Raw genomic sequence first — 6,812 nt, forward strand, 5'->3', positions numbered from 1 at the left:
ATTGAACATAGCTATGAAAATTATCAACCATGATGAATCACTATAAATTAGATGTTTTATAGGTCTGGTTAAATTGTGCATTTCTATGTACAAACATCTTGCCCCAAATAAGATAGACCCAGAAATAGCAGAATACTGTTGGTATGCATGAGACCCCTTCTGTTTCATTTGGTTTAAATTCCCCCTGCTTAACACTATTCTATTTACATAACCACTTCATTCTATTTACATAACCACTGTTAACAAGTTCCACCCTCCCTCCAGGCCATTTGTGGGTCAGTGATAGGATTCTCACCTGCTCCACCCCCTCCTTGTCACACTCTGATTTTCACCAGTCACTTTTGTCTCCACACTCTCTATGTCACATTCTGTTTCCACCCTACTTGGCAAGTATATATAAAGACAGCATTGTGAGTTTTAGAGTACCTTGAGTTTAGCTTAGCTCATCTTAGATTGTGCTGCGTCCTGCATGAATAAAGAGATACTGCCTACAGCTCAACCATGAGTCCCTGGTCATCTGTTACCCACCAGTGAAGCTAGCTCAGCGAAAACAACCTAACCCGTCGAAAACAACATATGGCACCTACAACGTGGGACTGGACCTGCGCAACTCCCAGATAAGTGAAGACTTTGCCTACCTATGCACTATGGTCTTCTCTTCTACTTATGAAGAGGTTTGCCAAAGCCTCTACTGTTTCATTATGAGACAGATTCTCTGTCTCTGGAACATTTTGCTCTGGGCCACACTTCAGTTCCCTGACCAGGAACTTTGGTTTCTTATGACTGGGATCATAGAGCTTGGGAGATACACGGAGATTTCTCCTTGGACTTTCTGGATTCCCTCTCCCATATTTCCTTGAGGAAAAGGACTACATTTTGCTCCCGGTCACAGTTTGGTTCTTTATGACTGTGATCGTAGACCTTGGGATATGCATGGGGATTTCCCCTGGGACTTTCTGGACTTCTTCTCGAATGTTTCCCATGGAGAAGGACTACTCTAGTTTGAAGAACATTCTCGAGTACCCTGGCAGTTCCCAAGTATGGAGACATGTGGTTAGTTCTACTCTCCTGATTGGATTCTTTCTTCGATGGGAAGACGCTTTTAAAAATGGGTGCCTGAAGCAATCCAGCAGGAACAGTCCGAAGCACCCTAAATGGAATTTTGAGGAGCTTTTTGGACTAGGATGCCCTCCAGGGATTCTTAATCCTACATGGTGAGATCTTGATAATCTGATTCAAGTTGCGTTTCATAAGAGAATGATTTGAATGACTAAATTTTTGTTTGACATTGACTTAAAAAAAAAATGCTAGACGCAGCCATGATTTCTAGAGACATCCAGAAACAATCCAAAAAGTTGTTCTTTCCCTCCTTTGATTTCTCTTTTATGTCTTGACATGAATCTGAAACGTTTAATCCTGAAAACTGTATGAGTTATGGGTGGGGCAGATAGTGCAGTGATTATGTTAATTATTCTCATGCCTGAGGCTTTTAACCATGGTTCTTCTGTTTACCTTTCCACATTTTATTGAGTTTAAACTGCTTAAACAACCTTAAAATCATACTAGAAAGGACTTCCAATTATAATGGAGTTATCAATTATAGTAAACTTCTAATCTGCTACAAGTTTTGTTCAACTAGTAAGTGAATTTCAGCTGTCAAAGTCTTCACATGAAAAAGCATCTACTCAAATGGAATTCCTGGAAATCCATTTGGATCCTGTTCTCTGACATCGCCCCCGGAAACCAATGATGAGACCTGGCACGTCCTGAAGAAACAGATTCACAGACTCCAAAGATCACTCTCTACAGAAAAGCAGAATTCTAGTGGCCAACATTCCCCATCGAGACAGACGTGCAGTGTTTCATCCTCCGGCATTTTCTTCTGTAGTCAGCTACTTTGGACTGACACCTCCATCAGACTTACTGGTACACGCTGCTGTGTTTCTCAAAGACTAACTTCAGTCAATTGCCTTGAGACTTTATAGACCATGTCCCCTCACCTGCAGGCTCTGTCCCAGAGGCAGAAAACTCCCCCTCCTTATTAGGTTATGCCCACAGAGGCATAAAGTGCCCCAAGAGGCAACAGATGCCCACAGAAGCAGGAAACGCCCTTTGAGGCAAGAGATGCCCCCAGAGGCATGAAGCATTCCCAGAGGCAAGAAATGCCCTTTCGCCTGCTAGGCCTTGCCCTTTGAGGCAAGAAACGTTCCCCTTGGCATCACACTGGTTATTGCTGCTCGCCTATTTTGTTTTCCATGTCTTATGCCAGTTCTTTTGAAAACGCCTGTATGATATACGTTTCTGTTCACCCCACAATGGCCATTAGTTAAAAAGAAAGGGGGAATTGTTGGTATGCATGAGACCCCTTCTGTTTCATTAGGTTTAAATCCCCCCTGCTTAACACTATTCTATTTACATAACCACTGTTAACAAGTTCCACCCTCCCTCCAGGGCATTGGTGGTTCAGTGATAGGATTCTCGCTTGCTCCACCCCCCCTCCTTGTCACACCCTGATCCCTTCTTTGTCACACCCTGATTTTCACCAGTCACTTTTCTCTCCACCCTCTCTATGTCACATCCTGTTTCCACCCTACTTGGCAAGTATATATAAAGACAGCATTGTGAGTTGTACTGTACTTTGAGTTTAACTTAGCTCGTCTTAGATTGTGCTGCGTCCTGCATGAATAAAGAGATACTGCCTACAGCTCAACCATGAGTCCCTGGTCATCTGTTACCCGCCCGTGAAGCCAGCCCAGTGAAAACAACATAGCCCACGCAAAACAACAGAATACTACTTCAGTTATATATATTCCTTTAGTCTTAGCACTTCATGTTTCAAGTTTATAAACTGACTGAATTCTAAACTGCATTTAACTTGTTAAAGTATTTCTAATAATAACTTTTTTGACATATTAAATCACTAGTAGGCTTAGACCAGGAAGATAAAAAACAACCAGTCCTGTCAGTATCTAAGATATAGTTACTTGTAAATAGTATTAAATTACATAAATAATAATTAGGTTGTGTATGGTATAGTAAATTCTAATCATAGTATTTTCAAATTTAAACTCCAAAATAACTTGGCTATGATAATTATCTATTGTCATATTAAACTCTAAGACAGAAAGAAACCTTCCTCATTCTCTTTAAAATCTATATTTTTCCCAGTCTTGGAACCTCTGGGACTTGGCATTTCTTCTTGCTTCTCTTGATACCCTACCATGGGACACTGTCTCTGCTAACTTCAGCTAAAGCAATACAACCATTCCCATCACAACATATTTAACTTCAGACTGTATCCAGAGATGACAAGCCTGAGAAGTCAACCCTCCAGCTCCAATAATATGGTGAAACCTTTCCTAACACATGAAACTTCTGAGTTCCATTTTAAATGGTATTTCCCTAACAAAGTAACAAACTCTAGATACAGAACAGGGCCTAAGGGACAAGGTATATTTGCACATATATCCATAAGTTAGGGGAATACTTATATTTCAAAGTAAAAGTGCTCAATAGTCTGCAGTGAATAGACAGACTCCATAGGTGCAACAAGTGAGTATAAAGATGTCAAGAATACACCACAAAATACCTAATCAAATATTTACTACTTAGGCCTAGACACCCGTCTTCTCCCTCAGTCTTCCCTCAGTCCTTTAAGTCTAACCTTGTCAGATCAAGTAAGGACTACAAAAGCTGGATAAGGGCAAGAGCCTGGCATACTTTAATGATGGCCTTTTTGGTCAATATCAGGCCACCCCATCATCTGGGCCTCTAGTCAGGGAATCTTTGGATTCCCACATAGATATGATAGGCCTAGATCTCTATTAGATACCTCTCTCCACTATTGCTGGTCAATTCTATCAGGATCATTCTCTTCATTTATTTATTTATTTTTTAAATTTATTTCTTTATTGGGGAATTAATGTTTCACATTCAACAGTAAATACAATAGTTTGTACATGCTTAACATTCCCCAGTTTCCCATTTAACAATACAACCCCCACTATGTCATCTATCATCCTTCATGGACCTGTTTTCTCCCCACCCACCCACCCACCCCAGAGTCTTTTACTTTGGTGCACTATGCCAATTCCAGTTCAGGTTCTACTTGTGTTTTAATTTCTGATCTTATTTTTCAACTTCTGCCTGAGAGTGAGATCATCCCATATTCATCCTTCTGTTTCTGACTTATTTCACTTAATATGAATTTCTCAAGGTCCATCCAAGATCTGCTGAAAATGGTGAAGTCACCATTTTTTTACAGCTGAGTAGTATTCCATTGTGTATATATACCACAACTTGCTCAGCCACTCATCTGTTGTTGGACACCTGGGTTGCTTCCAGGTTTTGGCTATTACAAATTGTGCTGCCAAGAACATATGTGTACACAGATATTTTTGGATGGATGTGTTGGGTTCCTTAGGATATATCCCCAGGAGTGGAATTGCAGGGTCATAGGGTAGGTCCATTTCTAGCCTCCAGACTGTTCTCCACAGAGGTTGGACCAACTGACATTCCCACCAGCAGTGTAGGAGTGTACCTTTGACCCCACACCCTCTCCAGCATTTGCTGCTATTACCTTTTCTGATGTATGACATTCTCACAGGAGTGAAGTGATATTTCATTGTTGCCTTTATTTGCATTTCTCTGACAATCAGAGACTTGGAGCATTTTTTCATGTGTTTCTTGGCCTTTTGGATCTCTTCTGTGGTGAATATTCTGTCCAAGTCCTCCCCCCATTTTTGGATTGGGTTATTTGTTGTCCTGTTGTTGAGTCTGACAAGCTCTTTATATATGTTGGTTATTAAACTCTTATCTGATGTATGGCATGTAAATATCTTCTCCCATTCTGTGAGGGGTCTCTTGGTTTGGGTAGTGGTTTCTTTTTTTAAAATTTTATTTTATTAAATTAATTTTAAATTTAAATTTAATTTTATTTATTTAATTAAATTATTTTTTTAATTTATAAAATGGAAACATTGACAAGACCACAGGATTGTCGGGAAATTGTAAGGATGTGGTAGAGACTGGCAGGGCTTGATTTGAGGAGTGTGTCTATCCTGTCATTCTCTCTCTCTACCAAGAGGTTGAGCAAGGAGAGCCCGGGAGCATGGCAGTGGGATTGGGAGCGACAGTGGTGGCAGCAGCAGTGGCAGAGGCAGTAGCAGCGGCGCAGGCTGGAGGAGGGGGTTGCGGCGGCGTGCTGGAAATGGCTATGGCAAAGCATGACTCAGTGGAGTGTCCCTTTTGTGATGAAGTGACCAAATATGAAAAGCTCACTAAGAATGGTCAAGGCACCTACAGGGAGGTGTTCAAGGTAAAGCATCACAAAACCGGCCAAAAGCTGGTTCTGAAGAAAGTGCTGATGGAGAATGAGAAGGAAGGGTTCCCCATTACAGCCTTGTGGGAAATAAATATCCTCCAGCTTCTAAAGCATGAAAATGTGGTTAACTTTATTGAGATCTGTCGAACCAAAGATTCCCCCTATAGCCGCTGCAAAAGTAGTATATAACTAGTGTTTGACTTCTCCTAGAATGACCTTGCTGGACTGCTGAGCAATGTGTTAGTCAAGTTCACACTGTCTGAGATCAAGAGGGTCATGCAGATGCTGCTCAATGGGCTGTACTATATCCACTGGAACAAGATCCTACACAGAGACATGAAGGCAGCTAATGTGCTCATCACACGAGATAGGGTCCTGAAGCTGGCAGACTTTGGGCTGGCCCGGGCTTCAGCCTGGCTAAGAACAGCCAGCCTAACCACTATACTAATCGTGTGGTGATACTCTGGTACTGACCCCCGGAGCTGTTGCTTGGGGTGCGGGACTATGGCCCTCCCATTGACCTGTGGGGTGCTGGCTGCATCATGGTGGAGATGCGGACCTGCAGCCCTATCATGCAGGGCAACAAGGAGCAGCACCAACTCACCCTCATCAGCCAGCTTTGTGGCTCTAGCACCCCTGAAGTGTGGCCAAATGTAGACAAGTATGAATTGTTTGGGAAACTGGAACTGGTCAAGGACCAGAAACAGAAAGTGAAGGACAGGATGAAGGCCTATGTTTGTGACCCCTATGCTCTGGACCTCATTGACAAACTGCTTGTGCTGGACCCTGCACAGTGCATTGACAGTGATGATGCACTAAACCACGACTTCTTCTGGTCTGACCCCCATGCTATCAGACCTCAAGGGCATGCTGTCCACCCTCACAGTTATTAAGGCCTAATGGAAAGGCCCCCTCGATAAAATTTGGAAAGGGCCTGACCCCCCCATTGGCCATGGGAAGGGGTTTTGCATGTGTGTTTCCACAGGATTACACAAAACTTGTCTGGCTCCCTGCCTGCCATGTCAAGCAATGTCTGCAAGATGGCACAGCTATCCCTGAAGAACAAGAAACACTGCAAGAAGTTTAGGTGCAGGACGTTCTCCAGGACCCATAATGTGACATGGTGGGACCTGAAAAACCTGGTTCACAGAGCCCAAAAACAAAACCTCTCTACCGCTTTTCTCTCTCCCTCTCGTTCTCTCTGAATATCTTAAGCTTGCTGTCTGCCCCTCTGCTTCACCCATCACCCTTTGAAAGTATCAGGTTAGGCAAACAGTCTGCTGTCACTATTCCAGCAAAAATTCTACAGCTGTAAACCCCTGCTCCATGCTGATTGGTCAGTTGTGTTTTATAAGTGAGTGATTTGAATGATTGAATTTTTTGTACAACCCATTTTGTTCAGGGTACTCTGAAACTTAATTGACGTTATATGGAAACACCGGATATGACCGAGGTTTCTGTAGACATCCAGAAACAGTCCTAAAAATTT

The 6,812-nt window shown here is 42.5% G+C and overlaps 1 pseudogene; it reads left to right on the forward strand.

Annotated features, from left to right (window-relative positions):
* The first annotated feature begins 5,215 nt into the window (after nucleotides 1-5,215).
* LOC103126442 (cyclin-dependent kinase 9-like) lies at nucleotides 5,216-6,223 on the forward strand (annotated as a pseudogene).
* Nucleotides 6,224-6,812: the final 589 nt, after the last annotated feature.

The sequence above is a fragment of the Erinaceus europaeus genome, chromosome X (genome assembly GCF_950295315.1).
Source record: "Erinaceus europaeus chromosome X, mEriEur2.1, whole genome shotgun sequence".
Taxonomy (NCBI): Eukaryota; Metazoa; Chordata; class Mammalia; order Eulipotyphla; family Erinaceidae; genus Erinaceus; species Erinaceus europaeus.